Here is a 22,146-nt window from a genome sequence, read left to right as displayed (position 1 = left end):
AGCAACAGGGGTCCATGTACCCTTCTATTGGAGAACAGACATATTTTAACAAATCTATATGAAACACAATTTTTCCCTTTAAAAAAAAAAAAAAACAGCTACTCCCCTGATAATGGGGTTTATGTATCCTTGAACTTATATGCACATCTTTAGGGTAGGCACTGTACACGCTTAGTGAAAAAGTGAATATTTTCTGTAAGGCGTGTGCACATGTTGTGTTTTATGCCTTTATGTGTTTTGACTGCTGATTTGTTACAAAACATGAAAGGAATCCTGATGCCAGCAAAGTCAATGAGAACAGTGAAGTCTAATGAACTCTTTGAGTATTATCTCCGTGCAGATTTAAATCTGCAGCATGTAAATTCTTGTTAAGTTTTTTGCTGCAGATTTCACCCATTCTAATGAATTGGGAAAACCTACACCAAAAAGGTGTGGCAAAAACACGCATTTTTGTGGCTGTTTTTCCTGCCAAGAGATGCAGAAGCAGTGCAGAAATTTCTCCATCACATTCTAAATGTGTGCACATACCCTAAGGCCCAGTGCCCACACTGCATATTTTGTTCAAATCAAAGTTTATTAGAATAGAAGAAGATAATCAAACAATTGCACAGCGCGCAGGCTGAGGGTATATATCCCAAGGTAGCTGCTAAAAACATCACAGTTCTTTGACTACACCTGCGCCACTGGCGACCAAAAATAACAAGTACAATTCGTATGTGCCACACTGCATATTTTGACACGGATTTTGACGCAGATTTTCAGAAAAGTATGTATGTATGAGAATGCAGAAGTGCTGTGCCCACGATGAGTATTTTTCCCTTGCGTATTTGGTGCAGATTTATTTTTTTCTGCACCAAATGCGCAAGGGAAAAATAAGCAACGTGGGCACAGCACTTCTGAATTCTCATAGACTTTGCTGGCTTCACAGTGGACATGCAGATTTCTGAAAATACACGTCAAAACTACACACCGTGGGCATTGGGCCTAATGGTCTGTGCATGGAGAATGCACAGTAGAATCTCAAACATGCTGCAGATTTTTCAACACAGACACTGACTTTGTTTTACAGATTTTTAAATCTCCAGTATATCAATTTGTGTTGTGTTTTTAAAAAATGATTTTTTTTGTCACAAACGTCCAAAAACATTGTAAAAAAAAAAAAAAAAGCCACGTTTTTACTGTTTTAGAGAAATTGTGTCCCCAAAAACACTTTGGGATCCCAGATGAGGAAGATTTCACTCCTTTCAATTTTATAAGGGTGACATCTGCATGTAAAGGCCCCGTCACACTAAGCAACATCGCTAGCAACATCGCTGCTAATGAACAACTTTTGTGACGTAGCAGCGACCTTGCTAGTGATGTTGCTGTGTGTGACATCCAGCAACAACCTGGTCCCTGCTGTGACGTCGTTGGTTGTTGCTGAATGTCCTGGGCCATTTTTTAGTAGTTGCTGTCCCGCTGTGAAGCGCACATCGCTGTGTGTGACAGCGAGACAGCAACAACTAAATGTGCAGGCAGCAGGAGCCGGCTTCTGCGTTACTGGTAACCACGGTAAACATCGGGTAACCAAGAAGCCCTGTCCTTGGTTACCCGATATTTACCTTCGTTACCAGCCTCCTCTGCTCTCACTGTCGGTGCCGGTTCCTGCTCCTTGCACATGTAGCTACAGCACACATCGGGTAATTAACCCAATGTGTGCTGTAACTAGGAGAGCAGGGAGCCAGCGCTAAGCAGTGTGCGCTGCTCCCTGCTCTGTGCACATGTAGCTGCAGCACACATCGGGTAATTAACCCGATGTGTGCTGTAACTAGGAGAGCAGGGAGCCAGCGCTAAGCGGTGTGGTCTGCTCCCTGCTCTCTGCACGTGTAGCTGCGTGCGCTGGTAACAAAGGTAAATATCGGGTTGGTTACCCGATATTTACCTTAGTTACCAAGTGCAGCATCTTCCACGCGGCGCTGCTGGCTGGGGGCTGGTCACTGGTTGCTGGTGAGCTCACCAGCAACTCGTGTAGCGACGCTCCAGCGATCCCTGCCAGGTCAGGTTGCTGGTGGGATCGCTGGAGCGTCGCAGTGTGACATCTCACCAGCAACCTCCTAGCAACTTACCAGCGATCCCTATCAGGTTGGATCGTTGTTGGGATCGCTGGTAAGTTGTTTAGTGTGACTGGGCCTTTAGGCTATGTTCCCACTATCAGCTTTTGGTGAGTTTTTGAAGTTGCAGAATTGCTGCACCATTTCTGCATCTATTCTGTAAATTGCTACTTTTGTTTTTTTTCATTGCGTTTTTTGTGTGTGCTTTTTTAACATTTGTCTTTATTATGTTTTTAAAGCTGCAGATTCTTGGTATGTCATGCTTAACACAAAAAGCTGCTTTGTTTTTTATACTTCCTAGTATTTGGCTTTGACAAAACTCTTGATATACTTAGGAGTGGATTACATGCGTTTTTTGTGGACTTCAAACACAGAAACACACAAATAACGCATGTATGTTTTTACCTGCAGATTTTTTGTATCTAAAGCAAGGCTATCGAGAATATTTGCACAAAAAACTTAGCTAACTGCAAAATAAATTGACATGCTGCGGATTTGAAAAACGCACAGCAGGTCAGTTTACTCTGAGAAAAAAACAAAAGCAAAGAGGGCAGGAGATTAGAAAAATCCCATCCACTTTGCTGGAAGTGTAAGACTCTATGTTTTTAACTCCGCAAAAACATGCAGCAAATCTAAAATGTCCCCCTCTGGTTACCATCCTTGACCTAAATGCATGCATTCCACGGCTGACACTTTCCACTGTCTCTGGGATTGCCCGAGAATACAGGAGGTCTGGCGTGTACTCTCACAACACCTTACTAATACCTTTCATCTTTCTATTTCCCTCTCCCCTGAGTGGGCTATCTTCAATATTCTCCCACAAGATCAGCTGAGTAGGCTTCCTGCTCATCAGTGCCACACTTTAATCATCTGGGTGGCAGCCCCCCATAAAAGTATCTTACACCTCTGGGCGCAGGACACAGTCCCTACTCTTAAGGGGGCTTTACACGCAAGGATATCGCTAACGAGATGTCGTCGGGGTCACGGAATTCGTGACGTACATCCGGCCTCATTAGCGACGTCGTTGCGTGTGAAACGTACGAGCGGCCGCTAACGATCAAAATTACTCACCTAATCATTGATAGTTGACACGTCGTTCATTTCCCAAATGTCGTTGCTGGTTCAGGACGCAGGTTGTTGGTCGTTCCTGAGGCAGCACACATTGCTATGTGTGACACCCCAGGAACGACGAACAACACCGTACCTGCGTCCTCCGGCAACGAGGTGGGCGTGTCTTTCATGCGGCTGCTCTCCGCCCCTCCGCTTCTATTGGACGCCTGCCGTGTAACGCCGCACGAACCGCCCCCTTAGAAAAGAGGCTGTTCGCCGGCCACAGTGACGTTGCTAGGAAGGGAAGTCCTTGTGACGGGGCCTAGCGATATTGTGCGCCACGGGGAAATCGCCAATCGATTTGCCCGTGACGCACAAACGACGGGGGTGGGTGCTTTCACGAGCTGCGGGTAAAGCAGCCTTTAGTCTGGTTAGTACGAAGGTGGTCTACCTCTTCAAAATGGACTGGATAGAGTCCTTACTTAAAGAAAATCACACCAAACGCTTCTTTCTTACATTGACTTCCTTTATTAATGTCCAACACTGTCTACATGTCAAGCAGCGCATGACTGTTACCAATTTACGGATTGGTACATGAGGGAGCAAATTTCTGGCAGAGTTCCTCTTAGGCTTGTGTAATGTGTTGTCACAACGTTTTTTGGGTATTTTTTTGTACGTGCCCTGGGAAGGGAAGGGAGGGGTTCTGGGAAGTTCTCCCAGTTTGTTGGTTTATAAAATTCGCTGACCAATCTTCCCTTTTTTTTTTTTTTTTTATCATTGACATACTGTATTTCCGTTTGTCTTTTTATTTTAACCCGGAAAAGTATGTTTGTTTTGCCTTCTTTTCAATAAAGACAGTTTAAAAAAACAAACTCACCAAGAGCTCATCTTGGGAACGTAGCCTTACGTGTGCATTTTTCTGCAGGTTTACAACAGATTTTTCTGTGTGGATCTACCCTTAATATATGTTTTAGTTGCGGTACCCAATGCATTTCTTAAAGAAGCACTGGAGTGTTTTTTTTTTTTATTGTATCGCTGGAGTGGTGATTTAAATGTAAGTCCCCTGATCCCTGTCATATACTCGACTTTCGCCTCACCTTTTTCCAGTATTGCTTCAGTCAGTCTCCTGTGATTTCTGACCTGCCAGCAATTCCAGCGTTTCATGAAGCATGCCGGAGGTCACAACTCAAAACAAGTCTATGAGAGCCTCATTCTGACTCTCATGCACTTGCATTGAGCCATTGTGACGTAACTTCTGATTTCCGCAAAGTCAGAAGTTACGAGGCACACCATGGCACTGCATGACCGGAGCGGCAGAAAAAAAAACTATGAAGCTACCAGGAGGAGAGTATATGACAGGAGGCTTAAATTTAAAGCACCCTCTCATCATTTATCCTGAGTAGGAGCGTTTTTAATTCCATTTCATGCTGAAGGGGTTAAGGTTTTTTTTCTATCCTGCTGAGACTGACATGCGGCTGTTAATATCAACTTCAACGACGCATGTCTGCTATATAAACCCACTACTTACTCTCTCCTATGCCAGCTATAGTTCATTCTGTGCTGACCTGTGAAGGTGCTGTTTCTGGAGAAAGCTGTGGTGATCTTCCCAGTGGATGTGGTGGAGTCCCTCTCTGGAGAAGAATTTGAATTTTGTTAATTCTGTCTCCCTTGTTTGTCTCCTCTTCCTCGTGTTGTCTTTATGTTAGTAGTAAGACTAGTGTCTTGCTGACCTGCTCACTAGTTAGGGGCTGTCCAGGGTCATTGAGCACGGGGGGAAAGGACTTTTCTAGGGACGATAGGGAGCTCAGGGATCAGCCACAGGTGAGTTAGGTGGTGACCCTCTCTCCCTATCCTTATCATCAGGGCTTTACTTTACATCTTCCCTGGTTTACCCTTCCTCTTCTACCGCATGCCGAGTGTTCCCTCACTCCAGTGTGACAGCTGTGAAACTGTGGAAATGAGCCAGCTGCAGCTCTGACTTCCTCTTGATGTTCAATTCAACCAAAGGCGGGGAGAGTAATGCACTGTGAAATATGTATTGTGTTTCTTTTGCAATTTTTGTAACACTCACAGGGTTAAACCGGACATTCATTTCTAATAACAGCCTTGGATAGCAGGTTTCTTTTTAAAAGGGAATCAGATGTACCACTGAATATAGATATGCCATAAATTAATAAAGCTGCAAAATCTCTTTAAAAATAAACAACTTTTGCTACATGATGGTTGATTTACTAAAAAATGTTCAAGGAGGGCATGAGTACTAGATTCTGATAGGATGTTGATCCAAGGAACTAAGTCTGATTGCCAAATGTGGAGTCATGCAATTAGCATCAGCCTCATGCGGTTTTTCCCTTCCACTGGATCAAGATGTTAGGTTTCAAGCACAGGTAAGGGAAATTACCAATGCATCTCGGAATGCACGCCACATCAGGCCATACTAAACCATGTCTTATTATCCAGACATCAGATGCCTTAAAATTGGAAAAATTCGTTGAAAACTATACAAGGCATAACAGATATCAATTTGTTGAATATTAAAAAGCAAATGATTGCAATGTGATACATAGAAGGAATAATCCTACAGGGAATGAGCTAAGACAAGAAGAGCGCAGTATCCCCAAAATTGCCCTTGTTACAGGAAATCTACACATCATAATTAGAAACCTTACATGTTGACACAGATAGAATACAGAAAAATCTGCAGAAAGAGCAATACTGCCACCACTGGAGTCAAGAACTTTTATACAGCAAATTACAGATAAAAATAATAGGTAAAGTAAGATTTTATGGCAGATTTACTTACTGCAAAAGTTCTTGCAAATTACTAGAGATCCATTCATTTTTAGAAATTATATATACATGTCAAAATACATATTCTTTTAGATAATGAGGTTAAAACTGACATGCACATACTGGACTTACGCACAAAAAAAATATGCACACAACATGTACAGTGTATAAATTTGGCCTGTCTATAAATCCATACAGGTTTGACAGATACTAAAACAGTGTCCCTTTTCCTTTCACCTGGCATGCATATAAACAGGATACCTTTTTTCCTGTATACAAAAAAAGTACTGTAATACAAATAGTATGACTACATGCAATTCCAAAAATTAAGGAAACACTTAAAATCAGTTAGATCATGTTGAAACAAAGATTTGAGTATAAAATCTTTACTGATAAATTGTGTAAGGCTGGTTTCACACTACGTTTATTTAACATCCGTCCATAACGTTTTTTTAGCGGAAAAACGGATCCAGTGCAAATGCGTTTTCACTTCAATGCATTTGCAATGGACTCGCGTCCACCTGCGTTCGCATGCGTTTGCGTGCGTTAGACATAGGATCCGTACTTTTGCGTCATTTTAACATGTTTCAAAAACGCTACTTGTAGCGTTTTTTACCTTTGTCAAAATAACGCATCTCACAGGATCCCTCACATTGCGCCGCGAGCTGCAATGCATTTCAATGAGCGCTGGATCCTGCCTAGCAGAATGCGTTGAGTTGCGTTGTAACAGGATCCTGCTTTTGTACTGAGCATGCCCAGAAAGTACTGAGCATGCCCAGAACCAGTCTCGCGTGATCTGTCTCTCTCTCCTCCTCCCTCCCTCACCCTCTCTATCTCTGTCTTTCCCCCTTCCTCTCCTCCCTCTCTCTCCCACCTGAGAGCTGCAGACACTAGTAACCAAGGTAAATATCGGGTAACCACTTCTCTTAGTTACCCGATGTTTACGTTGGTAACGTGTGCAGCCAGCCCTGCTCCTAGCAGCTGAAGACACTCGTAACCAAGATAAATATCGGGTATCCAAGCCCGATGTTTACCTTGGTTACGAGCGTCTGCAGCTGTCAGATGCTGGCTCCCAGTCTGGCACGTTTAGTTCCCCTCACTCCCGATCACATGACTCCAATGCCCGCCCCTAAACATCCAGTGACAGGATCCTGCAAAATAACAGATGCGTTAGCATGCGTTTTTTGCTGTAAAAGCAGGATCCGCTTTTGCAGCAAAAAAACGTCCTGACGCATGTTAAAAAGACGTAGTGTGAAAGCAGCCTAATTCATTGCGAACAGGATATCCAATTGTCAATGGAAACCGAAAGCATCAACTGAATAAGGGCTGGATTCTCATTATTCCTAATATATATACAGGTGCACCTGAGTATATACTAATAAAAATGTAAAATCACATGACGATCCAATTTGTGCAAATTTTATAACAGCAGCTCTAAGGCTATGTGCGCACGTTGCGTACTATCACTGCAGAAATTTCTGCATCGATTTGAACAGCACACGTGCGCTTCAAATCGCTGCAGAAAAAGTCCGTAATGAGAAAAAAAAAGCCGATTCCATGCGCTCTGACTGCAGCTCCTCCCATAGACAGGGAGGGCGCTGCATGCAGAGCGCAGGAAATAAGTCACGTCACTTCTTAGAACACGCACTTCGGGCAGCTGCCGAAGCGCTGCGCTCTAAGACGCCACGTGCGCACGTCTCCTGCATAATCTTTATAGATTATGCTGGGGACGCGGTGCAGATCGCAGCGTAACTGCATGCAAATACGCAACGTGCGCACATAGCCAAGGCTACATGCGCACGCTGCATCTTTTTGTGTTCACAAACTGCAGCCAAAACTGCAGCCAAAACTGCACCTTGTCAGAGAGAGCCTGGAAATGTCACAAAAAACGCATGTAATTTTAGGTGCGTTTTTGGTGCGTTTTTCACACCCTGCGTTTTTGCTGCGTTTTTGTGACAAATGTTGACAAAAACGCAGGAAGAATGAACATGCTGCATTTTATTTGTCACAAACCTTTGACAAATAAAACGCTTACAAATAAACTGCAACGTGCGCATGAAAAATCTGACTTCTCATAGACTTTGCTGGGAAGTCAAATGTCAAAAAGTTCTGACAACAAAACTGCAGCCAAAAAAGCAGCAAAAAAGCAGGAAAAAAAGCAGCGTGCGCATGTAGCCTTAGGGTATGTGTGCACACTGCAGTTTTGTTTCTCCAGCAAAAAACACACAATCTGGCAGAAGAACGCACATCTGGACGAAAAAATGCATAAAAAAGGCATGTGTTTTTGACGCGCTTTCGGTGCGTTTTTGCCGCTTTTTTGCCCCTGCGTTTTTTAACATTGCAGAATGCAGAAAAGAAGTGACCTGCTGCTTCTTTTTCTGCAACCAAAACTGTGGCAAAAAAAGCAACGTGTGCACAGCCTTTCGGAAGTCTCATTGGCTTTGCTGGGGAAGGTCACACATGCAGTTTAGGACCGCAAACTACACCCAAAACTGCACCAAAAAAAGCAGAAAAAAAACCCCAGCATGTACACAAGGCTTAAATGTGACTGTATGCACTCCCAGCAACGTCTGGCCATGCTCCTAATGAGACAGCAGATGGTGTCTCCTCCCAGACATTAATCATAAGTGTGAACACTGCAGTTTTGTTTCTCCAGCAAAAAACGTACCCTCTGGCAGAAAAACGCACTTCTGGATGAAAAAATGCGTAAAAAAGCATGTGGTTTTTTACGCGCTTTCGCCGCTTTTTTGCCCCTGCTTTTTTTAACATTGCAGAACGAAGAAAAGAAGTGACCTGCTGCTTCTTTTTTTCTGAAACCAAAATTGCAGGCAAAAAAAGCAACGTGTGCACAGCCTTTCGGATTTCTTATAGACTTTGCTGGGGAAGGTCACACATGCAATTTAGTGTGTTGATCCAGGTACCAAATCACAGTCAGGGTTCGTTGGCAAATGAACGTCTGTGCGACCCTTCAAGATTATGCCTTCCCAGACCATCAATGACCTACCACCAAAGGGATCAGGCTGGATGATATAGGCTTCATAACATTCACCATGGTGTCTCCATACAGTCTCATGTCTGTCACATGTTCCAAGTGCAAATTTGCTCTCATCTGCATGGAAAAAACAGGGTGCCAATTATAGTGATTTCTCATGAATTGCAATAAAGTTACACTATGTTGGGCTATGAGCACAGGTCTCACTACATAAGGGCAAGCCACTCTCATTGAGTCTGTTTCTGGAAATCCACACGTCACAACTCGCTGAAGGTTGTTTTGAAGGGCTCTTGCAGTGATCCTCCTTGTTTTTCCTTGCACAAAGAAGCAGATACTGGTCCTGCTGCTTAGTTGATGCCCTTCTGCGGGCCTTTCCAACTCGCCTCATGGAACAGTCCAGATCCTGCAGCTGTTCTATGCTTGAGGCTGTGCTGGTTGACACAATAAACATTTTTATGATGGCATGTATGGATGTGCCATCGTGGAGTAGCTGTACTACCTGTGCATCCTGAATGGAATACACAGCAATCATCTATGACCGTAGCCGACAAAATTCTCTTTTTGTGGGTTGTATTGCTTTTGCCTCTCCATTATACTTGTTGCCACTTTGCTTTGTACCAAAGGAAGTAAAACTGATTCACAGTTGCTTATGCTTACTGGACAGACTGACATCCCTAAGGTTAAATGACTTGGGTTATACTGGAATAGATGATGTGGTCAATAGAGTAAAAAACATTGTGTACAGTTGACACTATTACGTTTTTTCATATATGGGTTAACAGTACAGGTTTTGATTGCATTTTGTTTAGCGAGGTGATTACCACAGGTGTTTCAAGTTGATTAAATTAACCTTATTAGATGTGAGTCATGAAGTCTACAAACATGCACTGTCAAAGCAGCTGTTTCTATGTAGTCAACCTTCCACATTTAATATCTTGCCTTATCCCTGGTGTTCCTTCAACTTTTTGAAGTAGTTTATATACATCAGTGTTCAGTTTATTAACATGAGTTCCGATGAATGACATATGGAACTGCATGGTATATAGTTGCATGAGGGATAGGTTTATCCTCAGGGAATACATTAGGAGATTTACATCAGAAGTGTAAACAGAATAAAGTCTATCTTTTAGTACAATTTTATGTAAAATAATGTCAAATGAACGCACAAAATCAAATTAAGGAGTTTTGATCACAGTTGCTTTTTTCCCCAAAAGAATTAGCAATAAGTGTTTAAGATGAAACAACTGTTTCCCTGTAAAATTCATTGACTATAAAGGGAAGCAGTGAACAAAAATGGAGTGACACGGGGCTGCTGTGATTTTCACCCTGATGAAACCGCTGTCTGGGAATGCAGGTTTAGCTTGGGAAGTCCAGGACCCTCAAATTTACCTATGCTCTTCATGAACTCTGATGAACCCATGCAGTCACCGTGGTGACACCCGGCTGTAGCGTGGGTGTCACGGTGGTGTCATCAGGATGTTATCAGAGTTCATTGGGAACTTCAATGACTTCCTGGACATCACTGCACACGCTTGCTGGATATTCACCTGTCACTGACAGTGCTGACCCCAATGCTGTCCCCGTGGTGCTGTCACTGCAATGCTCCGGCTCCCAGGTCCTTAGTGCAGTGAATAATCAATGAATATAATGAGCAGGGATCAGAAGCAGGAGACAGCAAAGTCGAAGAAAACAGCGCTGGATACAGGTGAATATAGAAAATCTTTTTATTTCAAAGACCTGTGTTTTCTCCGGTACGTGTCACACTGATGTCACACATATGCAAACACAGATGTCACGTGTGACCATACCGATACGTGTGGCTTGTACCTGATTAAACACGGACGTCTGAAAGGGGCCTAAAAGTGACTCCGCCAACACTTCTAGTGCTGTATGCGTCACTATTCACCCCATTAATATGGAAGCTAATGAGGTCTGTTGGGTTCCAGTGGTATCTGTTCATGCAAAACCATAACACAAAGTTGGATAGAGCCTTTGTGTTCATTCAGACATTCATATTTCATGTACAAGTTCTATCTGTATCATTGATATAATATGTACCCATTATAGTCAATGTGGTGGCTCAGATACGGTCACTGTTTTTTTGTGGAAGGTGTGGTTATCAAAAGCCAAAAAGAAAACAGATGTTGACAGCACAGTGATTTTTCTTGCTTGTTTAATAGGAAGCAGCTTGAGAAAACTTCAAGGGTTTTTTGGAACACAAGAAAAACTGATGAAACTCTGATGGTAAGAAAAAAAAAACTGACCAAAAACTGATAAAAATCTGATCCAAAACACAGATTAACATCTATCTGTTTTTATTTACATGTAAGAAAAAAAAAAATCACTGACAAAACTATAATCACATTGTGGCTACAGATCCCCAATACTTCAGATGACACCATCAGTACGCATGTAAAAAACGTTCATATGTACTAGCACATTGATTTGCATTAGTCCTTGTGCTTTCTGAAGCTACTTGCTCTGCATACAGACAACATACAAACCTTTAATACATTCACCTGAACGAGCCCTTAGTGGGAAAAATGCTCTATAAAAGATCGATACCCAGATTGATGTATCATACCTGTGCTTTCCAGTAACCTTTTGAAAAATAGAATTCAATCAAGGATGTATCTATTGATACTTCTTGGAGTTAGCACATCAAACGTAGAGACCCCCTCCTCCTCACAAGACATTACACTGCAGATTCAGATAAGATGAACGTTAAATGCCTCCTTCCCTGTCAAATCAACAGGCTGATTCTTGAGAGCAGCAATTATTTTCATTGTTGCATTCTAAGCAGTATGAGCAATATTTGTTGCTGCTCGAATACAGATGTGCATTACCAACTCGTCTCATTATAACGAGATGTGCCTCCGATAGTTTAACAATACATAGTCTTAATGCATTAAACAGTTTGGCGTCTGCTTGAACACGAAGACACTCACACTAACGAGCTCGAGGCCTTGACAGCACATTCTTGACAGAATGGGAAAAATATTGCAAAAGCTCAAAGCACAATTCAGGAGACAAATATTATTTGCATCCAATGAATTTAACACGATTTTGATTTGTGCTGCGCATCCTACTATGGTTTAATGATTCAGCAAGCCTCTATCCCGAATGAAAAGACAAACCACCAGGTAGGAGCACTGACCAGATCTGAGAAAAATACATTCCCTTCAGGTTTGGAAAACAGGGTATTTCCATCTGTTTCATGCTTAAAATCCTTGCAAGGGAAGAGAACAGACTTGTGAGATAAATAATACAAACGGTTAACACTCATTGCACTTTCAGACACCCTCTTCCTCCCACCAATAACATCTTTATATTGAAGAGCAGTCTTAGACTTAACAGCTTTGAACTCAGGATAAGTAACATACAATAAAGACCTCATCCTTAATGAAGGCACTATTGCAGTAGGCGGCTTCAAACCTCATCTATTTTGTGTTTCCACCACTGGGAAGCTAGAGGAAAGAATGATCTCGTTATGAATAATGTTATATATCTTCATTCAGATCCTTATATCCTTAGGCTGATTGGACATTTAACATTTCCTTGCATGAAGGGTTCCATTTTTGGTCAATCGTTTAAACCCTTTCAACATTTCCGACAGTCAGAGGAACTAAGTTGATCAATAGGACTTATTGTAAATATAAAACATTTTGATGTATCTTTTCACTAAAATAAAATTGTCTGATTTGTTACCAAAATTTATTCAAAATGCTTTAGAATTCAAAATTAGGCAAGGGGCGGGCTGTCCGACACAGTGGATTGCAAAAGGGTGATGTCATTGTATCTTCCAGCCCTATGAAAAGCATTGCTGAAATTCAAGGCAGTAAACTCACATCACAAATTGGAAAAGAAAATGTAGTATTCGACTACGGTACATGACGACTTGATGTCTCCTGTTCCACAGGTGGCAGCTTCATGAACCAATTGACTGAGATGAGCTGCCAGGATATCCTGCTTGTTTATTGCACCTGTTGTGATACCATTGAGCTGTACACATGGTGAACCCCAATTATTTCTATCGACTTTAGCTGTGGTGTCACAGTCACCAGATTTCAGATACCGCGTATGTGTGCATATCAGAAGATACGTTTAACCCTGTGAGGTAATGGTCACATTCAACTTTCTATTTTCCACGATGTCACAAAATCTTGTAGTTGCATGAAAATATTTCTTGGGCAGCAAAAGTCTCCTTTTTGCCATATGCTGAGAAATAAGAGTCTGTTACCTCTTCAAGGCAAAGAAGCAACTCTGTATCGTCTCTTAGTACTAGGAAGGATCCGCTACAAACAATGTATCTCTTAAACACAGGGAGAAAACCATGCCCAACTTCCATCGTCAAGACGAATTCTCCAACAAAAGGCTGCTCCCCACACTCCAATCGTAGGATCTTAGTAACTTACATCAGAATCATTGCAATTAATGAGGATGTATTGATCAGCGCAATCAATGTGTTGGAGGGCAGGGAGGGTTGGGGGGGCGAGAGGTGAACACAACACAAATAATCCTGAACAAATGAAATTACACACTGCCAGGTATAATGACTACCTAGAGGATAGATGTACTACAGCTAATACGGGTTGCAACCTTTTATCCATAGGGGACACTGTGCATTTAAAAGGGTCATTCCTCTGCTTGCAGACAACCCTTATAAACTAAGTATAGATCTGCATAATGGGGATTTTTAACAATTGAAGCCAGGGGAGAAAAATACATGAAAGTGAGAGCTGTAGGGTTATTATAAGAGGGAAAATAAAAGCCCCTATTGATATGCAACGTACGATGTATGACTCTACCTGTGTGGAAGCTGTTAACCCATTGCTGCCCCCATGCATCTGTACATCCATCATATTAAACCATTGCAGGCAATGAGCTAAGCTGCAAATGTACATTACAAAGTAAAGGTTGCAGCGACTTTCTGTAATAACATCCTGGGGGGCATAATCCATATGTATAAGGCATTCACAGGAAAGCATAGCATTATAATTGTCCATCCGGCAAGCTGCTACAGATCTTTACGGGCACGGAATTAAATAAGCATGTATGTGGGCTAGTTTAACTCATACACTGCTCTACAGGCAAGGTGGGCATTCACTGTTAAATGGCAGGAGGCATGCAGACCACCAGTTCTGGACAATAGACTGATTGGCATTCTGTGGGGGTTAATACTGAGCAAGAGTTGGTAAATGAAAGGGGGGGGGGTGATGGAAGTAAGTGGGCACCAGGTTGGTGATTATTCAGCCAGCAGCTAAATGTAGTGTGGATGAGCTGGCTGTATATCTGGATGAAAACTAATTAGCTGGTTAGAGAGACGATACACGAGAGCAAAGAGGAGCGGGGGGCACCAGGCTGGCAGAGGAAGAGGGGATGTAATGGTATTCCAGGAAAAACAGATTAAAATATAGGAAAATAATAGGGAACACACAGCAGTATTGGCAAACACTGAGTGATATTAGGGGCCAATAGGCAGCACTGGTGGCACTGGGCATCATTGTTTAGTACCAGTCTTATGAGCATATTGCTGGGAAACGCATATTATTGGGGTGGGGGGCATTATGCATGGTGTGGGGGAAATTGTCATACTGAGGAATGGTTAGTGGTGTATGATATGGGATGCAGTTGTCGTATTCAGGTATTGCATATTATTGGAGGGTTTAGGGGGCACTGAATTAGTAATGGGGCACATATATTTAGGCATTACATGCTCTTGGGGTTCACAATGTAGCACTGGGCATGATTTGAGCACTGGTCATATTGAAGCATAGCTGGGGGCGTATGGTTTGGGGGCACTGGTCATTCAGGGACTGCATATTATTGGGGGGCACAATGAGTCATTGAGTATGATTGGGGGCACTAGAATAGTATTGGGGGCACTAGTCCCATTGAAGCATTGCATATTACTGGGGGCACGAAGTGGCACTGGACATGTTTGGGGGGCATTAGATAAGTATTAGGGGTACTGGTTATATTAAAGCGTTGTACATTATTGGGGGCACAATGTGGCATTTGGACTGGTTTGGGACCAATGGATTAGTATTAGGGCGCTGGTCACATTGAGTTATTGATATTAATGAAAGGGCACAATGTGACATTGGGTACATTTGGGGCGCTAGTGATATTGAGGCAATGCGTATTATTGGGATGCACAATGTTGCATTGGGAATGTTTGGAGGGCACTTGATTAGTATTGGGGGCACTAGTCAGATGGCAATATTGCATATTAATGGGGGGTACAATGTGGCACTGGTCATGGTTGGGGGCACTGGTCATATGGCAATATTGCATATTAATGGGGGGCACAATGTGGCACTGGTCATGGTTGGGGGCACTGGTCAGATGGATACATTGCATATTAATGGGGGGCACAATGTGGCACTGGTCATGGTTGGGGGCACTGGTCATATGGCAATATTGCATATTAATGGGGGGCACAATGTGGCACTGACCATGGTTGGGGGCACTGGTCAGATGGATACATTGCATATTAATGGGGGGTACAATGTGGCACTGACCATGGTTGGAGGCACTGGTCAGATGTATACATTGCATATTAATGGGGGGTACAATGTGGCACTGGTCATGGTTGGGGGCACTGGTCAGATGGATACATTGCATATTAATGGGGGGTACAATGTGGCACTGACCATGGTTGGGGGCACTGGCTAGTTTTGCAGGTAATGGACAGTTTTGTGAGGCGGGGGGGTGACTATTTGTAGAAGCTGGGTGATATTTCTGGGGGTCATATGGTAACATTTCTGGGGTGGGGAATAATGTGGCATTTGTAATAGTTTAGGGCAATGGATTCGTATTGGGAGCACTGGTCAGATGGAGACATTGCATATTAATGGGGGAGCACAATGTGGCACTGGCCAGGGTTGGGGTGCACCAGCTAGTTTTGCAGGTAATGGATAGCTTTGTGAGGCAGGGGGTCAGTATTTGTAGAAAGTGGGTGACATGTCTGGGGGGCTCAGGGGTGACATATCTGGGGGGGCACAATGTGACATTTGGTATGATTTTGGGGCAATGGATTAGTATTGGGAGCATTGGTCACATTGAGGTACTGCATATTAATGTGGGGGCACAATGTGGCACTGGACATGGTTGGGGGCACCGGCTAGTTTTGCAGGTAATGGATAGTTTTTTGTGAGGTGGGGGTCAGTATTTGTAGAAGGTTGGTGACATGTTTGGGGGCACAGGGGTGACATTTCTGGGGGACGCAGGGTTGACATTTCTGGGGGAGCACAGGGGTGACATTTCTGGGGGGCCATAGGGGTGACATTTCTGGGGGGGGCAACATTTCTGGGGGGGCAACAGGGGTGACATTTCTGGGGGGAGGGCACAGGGGTGACATTTCTAGGGGGAGCACAGGGGTGACATTTCCGGGGGGCAGCACAGGGGTGACATTTCTGAGGGGGGCACAGGGGTGACATTTCTGAGGATGGGGGCACAGGGGTGGCATTTCTGGGGGAGGGGCAGCACAGAAGTGACATTTCTGGGGGACGCAGCACAGGGGTGACATTCCTGGGGGGGCGACACAGGGGTGACATTTCTGGGGGGGCTGGCGCAGCACAGGGGGTGACATTCCTGCTGGGGGGCAGCACAGGGGTGATATTTCTGAGGGACGGCACAGGGGTGACATTTCTGGGGGGCAGCACAGGGGTGACATTTCTGGGGGGCAGCACAGGGGTGACATTTCTGGGAGGGCAGCACAGGGGTGACATTTCTGGGGGGGCACAGGAGTGACATTTCTGAGGGGGGGCACAGGGGTGACATTTCTGAGGGGGGGCACAGGGGTGACATTTCTGGGGGGGGCACAGGGGTGACATTTCTGAGGGGGGTAGCACAGGGGTGACATTTCTGGGGGCAGCACAGGGGTGACATTTCTGAGGGGGGCAGCACAGAAGTGACATTTCTGGGGGGCACAGGGGTGACATTTCTGGGGGGGGCACAGGGGGTGACATTTTTGAGTGGGGCAGCACAGGGGTGACATTTCTGAGGGGGGCAGCACAGAAGTGACATTTCTGGGGGGCACAGGGGTGACATTTCTGGGGGGGGCACAGGGGTGACATTTCTGAGGGGGGTGCACAGGGGTGACATTTCGGGGGGGCACAGGGGTGACATTTCTGGGGGGGCACAGGGGGTGACATTTTTGAGCGGGGCAGCACAGGGGTGACATTTCTGAGGGGGGCAGCACAGGGGTGACATTTTTGAGGGGGGCAGCACAGGGGTGACATTTCTGAGCGGGGCAGCACAGGGGTGACATTTTTGAGGGGGGCAGCACAGAAGTGACATTTCTGGGGGGGCACAGGGGTGACATTTCTGGGGGGTATGTCCCTCACAGTCCTGCAGGTGGGTGCTGTGAGGTGCTCCTATAATATTCAGCACTTCAGTCCATCCCCAGGATGTCTGCTGTATCGCTGGGTGATTCTGGAGTATGAGGAGAAGATGCCACCTCGTCTTCTTCCACACAAGATGGATTATCACACCGAGCTGCACTTACCCGGTGCAGGGCTCCAGTCCTGGCTGCTGATCTCCTCCTTTTTCTTCTTTTTCAAAATATTTTTTTTAAGCTCCTTCCACAGCTCCGGCAGCCGCTTCTCTCAGCTCCCCTTCACACTCTCACTCCGAGAGACGTGCCCGCGCAGCGCGCCGCCGCGGCCATTGCCCGGAGACGAGCACTTGTATTTTATTTTTTATCTCTCCCTGCGCGTCCCCGTCTCCATTACCCAGAGACGAGCTCTATTCCCTCTCTCTGTCGTCTGCTCGTCCCCGCCCGACATCAACCTGCAGCTAAGGCGGGAGCGAGAGTCACCTCAGAGGCGCGTCCCCGGCAATTTCTGAGGTAACTTCTTCTTCTTCTGAGTGCGCGCGCCCGCCTCTGTGGGCGAGGGCTGAGGCGGGAGCGCGCCCCCATTTGTCGCCGCACTCACATCACCTGTGGCTTCTTCTGAGGTAAATTTTTTCGGAATATGTCTATAAGAAAAAAAAAAGAAATAAATCCTGAACTCCAGTGTCCATTAACTGGTTATATAGATCGTCTCTTCCTGGTCATTGCTTTAATTATTTATATTATTATCCGTATTTAGTAATTACCAGATTCTTTCTTTAACATTTCCCAGTAAAGAGGTCCTGGACGGGTCAAGGGGTTAATAAAGAGATCATTTACTAAAATGTATAATAAGATGTTTTACCGACCCTAGGAAAAACGCTGACGCCGAATGTAGGATCAGCCATTTGTCGCACCGTCTGCATGACGGAAACGACTCCCGAAGAGAAAGGGAAAAACATGGCGGACGCCATTGGAATATATACAGTGTGTCCACCCATATCCTGTCCACCGCCATTAACGAGAACGGCGGCAGCTATAGGCATATAAGTGGTGTCTAGGTATTGGAAAGTAGCCATGCGCTACGCAATGAAACCACCTTTAGCGCCACCTGGTGGAAAACAACGGAGTTAGCATTTTTATCTTGAAAACGTAACGAGATAGAGAAAAAAAGTGAATTACAAAGTTGTAGGGCATCATCAATTCAATACAAACTTTTTGCTAACAAGTGTGACGCCGGCGTCCCTGCATGGTTCCTCTTCCTCCTCTCAATAGGGCCTCAGGCATACGGGTTCTCCCCCACCTTCCAGGACCACATTGCAGGAGGTCTCCTGGAAACCTGCTTAGGACGCACATGTGCTCCCCACTCCCAATAGGAACTCTGACATACTCTCCATGTGGCTACCCTACAGGTTCTCCCCCACGTGTGGGAGCTCCCGCCATAGTCCCCAGGGCCTGCACACAGTGCGGAAGGTCTCCTGTCAACCTGTTTACGGCGCGCGTGCACTCCCCACTTCTTAAAGTACTTAAAGGGGTTGAAGGATTGTCCAGTCTAAAATGATATCTGCAGTCACTCTATGTGACTGAAGACTTATGAATCCTCCCAGTGCATGTGCACTGTGAGGATTTACGGGTTTCTGAGCGGCAGTTACGTGACAGCAATCGTGTGATATTCATGTTCCTGGCCAGAACCCAACTAGTGGGTGCAGTCTCGCTCAATACAAATGTATTGAGAAAGGCCGCACCTGCTAGTCGGACATGCCCACTCCATACATTTGTTTGGGTTCTGGCTGGGAACATGTATATTGTACAATTGTCACAGGACCGCCGTTCCCAGCTCAGAAACCTGTGAATCTTCACAACGCACAGTGCGTGAGCTGGGAGGATTCATATGTTTGCAGTCACTCAATGTGACTTAACATTTTAGACTGGACAACCCCATAGGCTGAGGATACTTGCAAAGTGTGAGCACTGTCCCTTTAAGGCCCCCTGCCCTGTAGAGAGGTGCCTGAATCCATGTGACCTTGTGTCCTGCCTGCCTGAACCCGAATCTGTCCTGCCTGAACCCGAAACTGCTGCCTGCCTAAACCCGAACCTGTCCTGTCTGAACCAGAACCTGTCCAGACCTATAGCCCAGTGGTCCGGTCTGTACCCGAGTCTGTTCCAGTGTGAAAGTCATCCTATCTGAACCAGCCGCTCCATTTGAGATAGCACCTGTATCCAATTCTGCCTATTACCCTCATAACCGTACCTGTGTCCCTGACCCCTGATGTCAGCTGTTGGAGTTTGGGGACTGCTCTGGAGTGGTACCTGGTGGCTACTGGCAGCCAAGTGCAACCTCACAATCAGAGGCTCTGATTATTACCCAGTAGGTACTTGGTCATGCCCCTTGGTCATGTGTGACCTTAAGAATTCAACCACAGGTAAGTCAGTTTATTCATTATACAGGTATCCAGCAGACATGTGACAATAATGCCATGTTTAGTATTTGATGATTTGTTTTACCTCAGCATTTGAAAGCCAAAACCAGAAGTGGAACAATCAGAGGAAAAGTATAATAGAAACATTTGCACCACTTCTGCATTTTTTACCCACTCCTAGTTTTGGCTTACAAACACTGAGGTTAAAAAAACCTCACCAAATACTCAACGTGTGTACTCCTCATTTCATCCTGTAAGCAATAGCCCCACATGTAAGAGAAATGTCAGAAGATCTGAGAAATAAAATCATTTCTTTAAGTAAGAAATGTTAAGGCTACAAAATCATTAAAGCTTTACTTATCGGTCAGATACTAGAGCAAAAGTGATACAAAAATATGCTAAGATGGAACTGCAGCATTTCACCGAGACGTCCGGGCTGACCACAGAAATTGACACCTAAACAGGAGTGTATTCTAATGAGAAGGGTTGAAGAAAACCTACATGCAAGTTCACGACAGAAAGCCAAATCGGGTGAGATAACATGAGGTACACTGCTGATGAATGACATGCATAGGTGTCATCCACGAAGAACGTCTGTCCTAATGTCCATGCACAAAAAAAGTCTGCCTACTATTAGCCAGGACACATGACGTAAATTATGAAAATGAGTGGGGTTCACAATTGCACGACTGTGCATGTTTCTGCTTAGGGTCAGAAAGAGTTTCCCTCTGTTTTTCTAAAGTTAATGGAGGAACTCGCCTCTAGTGTCAATATTAATTTATATGAACTGTTCTACAAAACCTGGATTTATTGGATGGAATTTAGGTCCTCTGCTGATTATCTAGCCGTTATTGGTGAAAGCTGAGTCCGTAGTTGTGGGGCACAGTGCTCAGACACCTTTCCTCCCCTGCCCCACCTTTCTTTCCCTCGTACGTTTTCTTCTTGTCTCTTTTTCTTGCTTTTATTTTTCTTTTGGATGGGATATTTCATTCATTTTGTTATGGAAATTTATATCCTGTTGATTGTTATACAAATTGTGCTACTGATGATAAAACGTAAAAAGAAAAGATGAATGGGACTTGATACTCTGGAGTGATGAGACCAAGATAAAAGTTTTGGGAACTGATGGCTTCAAAAATGTATGGCGTCATAAAGGTGAGGAGTACAAAGAAAAATGCCTGGTGCCTACAGTAAGACCTGATGATGGCTATGTCCTTATGTGGGGCAAATGAGAGCTGCTGGTGTCGGGGAGCTACATGTTATTGATGGTATCATGAATTCACAGATATGCTATTCTATATTAAAAAAGAATATGCTGCCATTACAGCCGTGAAGCTTTGCCCTTGGTAGACGTGCACTTTTCCAACATGGCAAAAATCCAAACACACATCTATGGTCACTGCTGTATTTTTGATGAAGAAGAGGGTGAAAGTAATTCAATGGACGATTGTTTCCTGATCTGACTCAACTAATCATCTGTGGGGAAATCTGAAAAGACAAGTAAATTGTTAGCACTCTCCATCCTGTATCCAGGCTCTAAAAGAGCTCGATCTGAAGAATGGAAAAAAATAGATGTTGCAATATATCACCAACTTGTTAATTCCAGGACTAGAAGACTTGGGGCTGTTGTCCTTAAAAATCATGGAGGTCGTACAAAATACTAAATGTAAGTAGATTTTGATGAATAGGATATTCATTTTTACATTGATTATTTTGAGTAAAACTGAAGATTTTGTCATAAACATTATATTATTAATATTACTTTCATAGTATGGGTTGAAAAAAATGTTCTATGAAACTCAATCTTGTCAAAATTTTGGAAAATGCACTCTGTGTTTATCCCAGTGTGAAATGTACCCCAAAATTATTTCAGTTAGAAAGCGTATTTATTAAGTAGTAAAACATAAAAAAAATTGTATCACTGGAACATTATTAACCCAGTGCCTAATTCATTATTGCATTTGCACCTTTTTTTTTTTGCATTATTTTTGGTGCTTTTTTAATTCTTTTGAATTTGTTCCATATTCTTTAATTTGTGCTTTTTTTTAATTACAGGCTATTTCATATACGGTATGTTTGCCACTTTTTTTTTCAGCTAAAAATAACGAACATTTTTTATTTTATGCAAAATTCAAGACAAGAACTACATTGTAAACATTTGGTGCAAAAAATATAAATTCCACAAGCTAAAAATAAAAGAGTGACTTAAAGAAAACTGCAAATGATGAATTGGATTCTGAATGTTCAAAGAATAAATAAATTTGAGGAATACTGTGCAGCATCCACCACAGGCATCTGTTTAACCAATACGTCATAAGCTTTTCAATAGCTTTTGATGGCTTATGTGTTAACTGAATTCCATTACGGCCCATGGGGCGATTGATGCCTGTGACGAATGCCATACAGTAGCATCCGTCATACGTTAACGCTAATACGGTATCTGTTTAATAGATACGTTTTGCGGCA

At 43.9% G+C, this 22,146-nt stretch overlaps 1 protein-coding gene across 4 annotated transcripts in view; it reads right to left on the bottom strand.

Annotated features, from left to right (window-relative positions):
- Positions 1–17,580, bottom strand: part of PTPRF (protein tyrosine phosphatase receptor type F) — a 1,173,234-nt gene extending 1,155,654 nt beyond the window's left edge. For all 4 annotated transcript variants that reach the window (XM_075320465.1, XM_075320466.1, XM_075320464.1 and 1 more), the window contains exon 1: positions 17,435–17,580. The gene's annotated coding sequence lies outside the window, so the exon portion shown is untranslated. The remainder of the gene's footprint in view (positions 1–17,434) is intronic.
- Between the last annotated feature and the right edge of the window lie 4,566 nt (positions 17,581–22,146).

This window comes from Anomaloglossus baeobatrachus, chromosome 8 (genome assembly GCF_048569485.1).
Source record: "Anomaloglossus baeobatrachus isolate aAnoBae1 chromosome 8, aAnoBae1.hap1, whole genome shotgun sequence".
NCBI classification, from domain to species: Eukaryota; Metazoa; Chordata; class Amphibia; order Anura; family Aromobatidae; genus Anomaloglossus; species Anomaloglossus baeobatrachus.
This window is presented reverse-complemented; position numbering and strand designations above follow the sequence as displayed.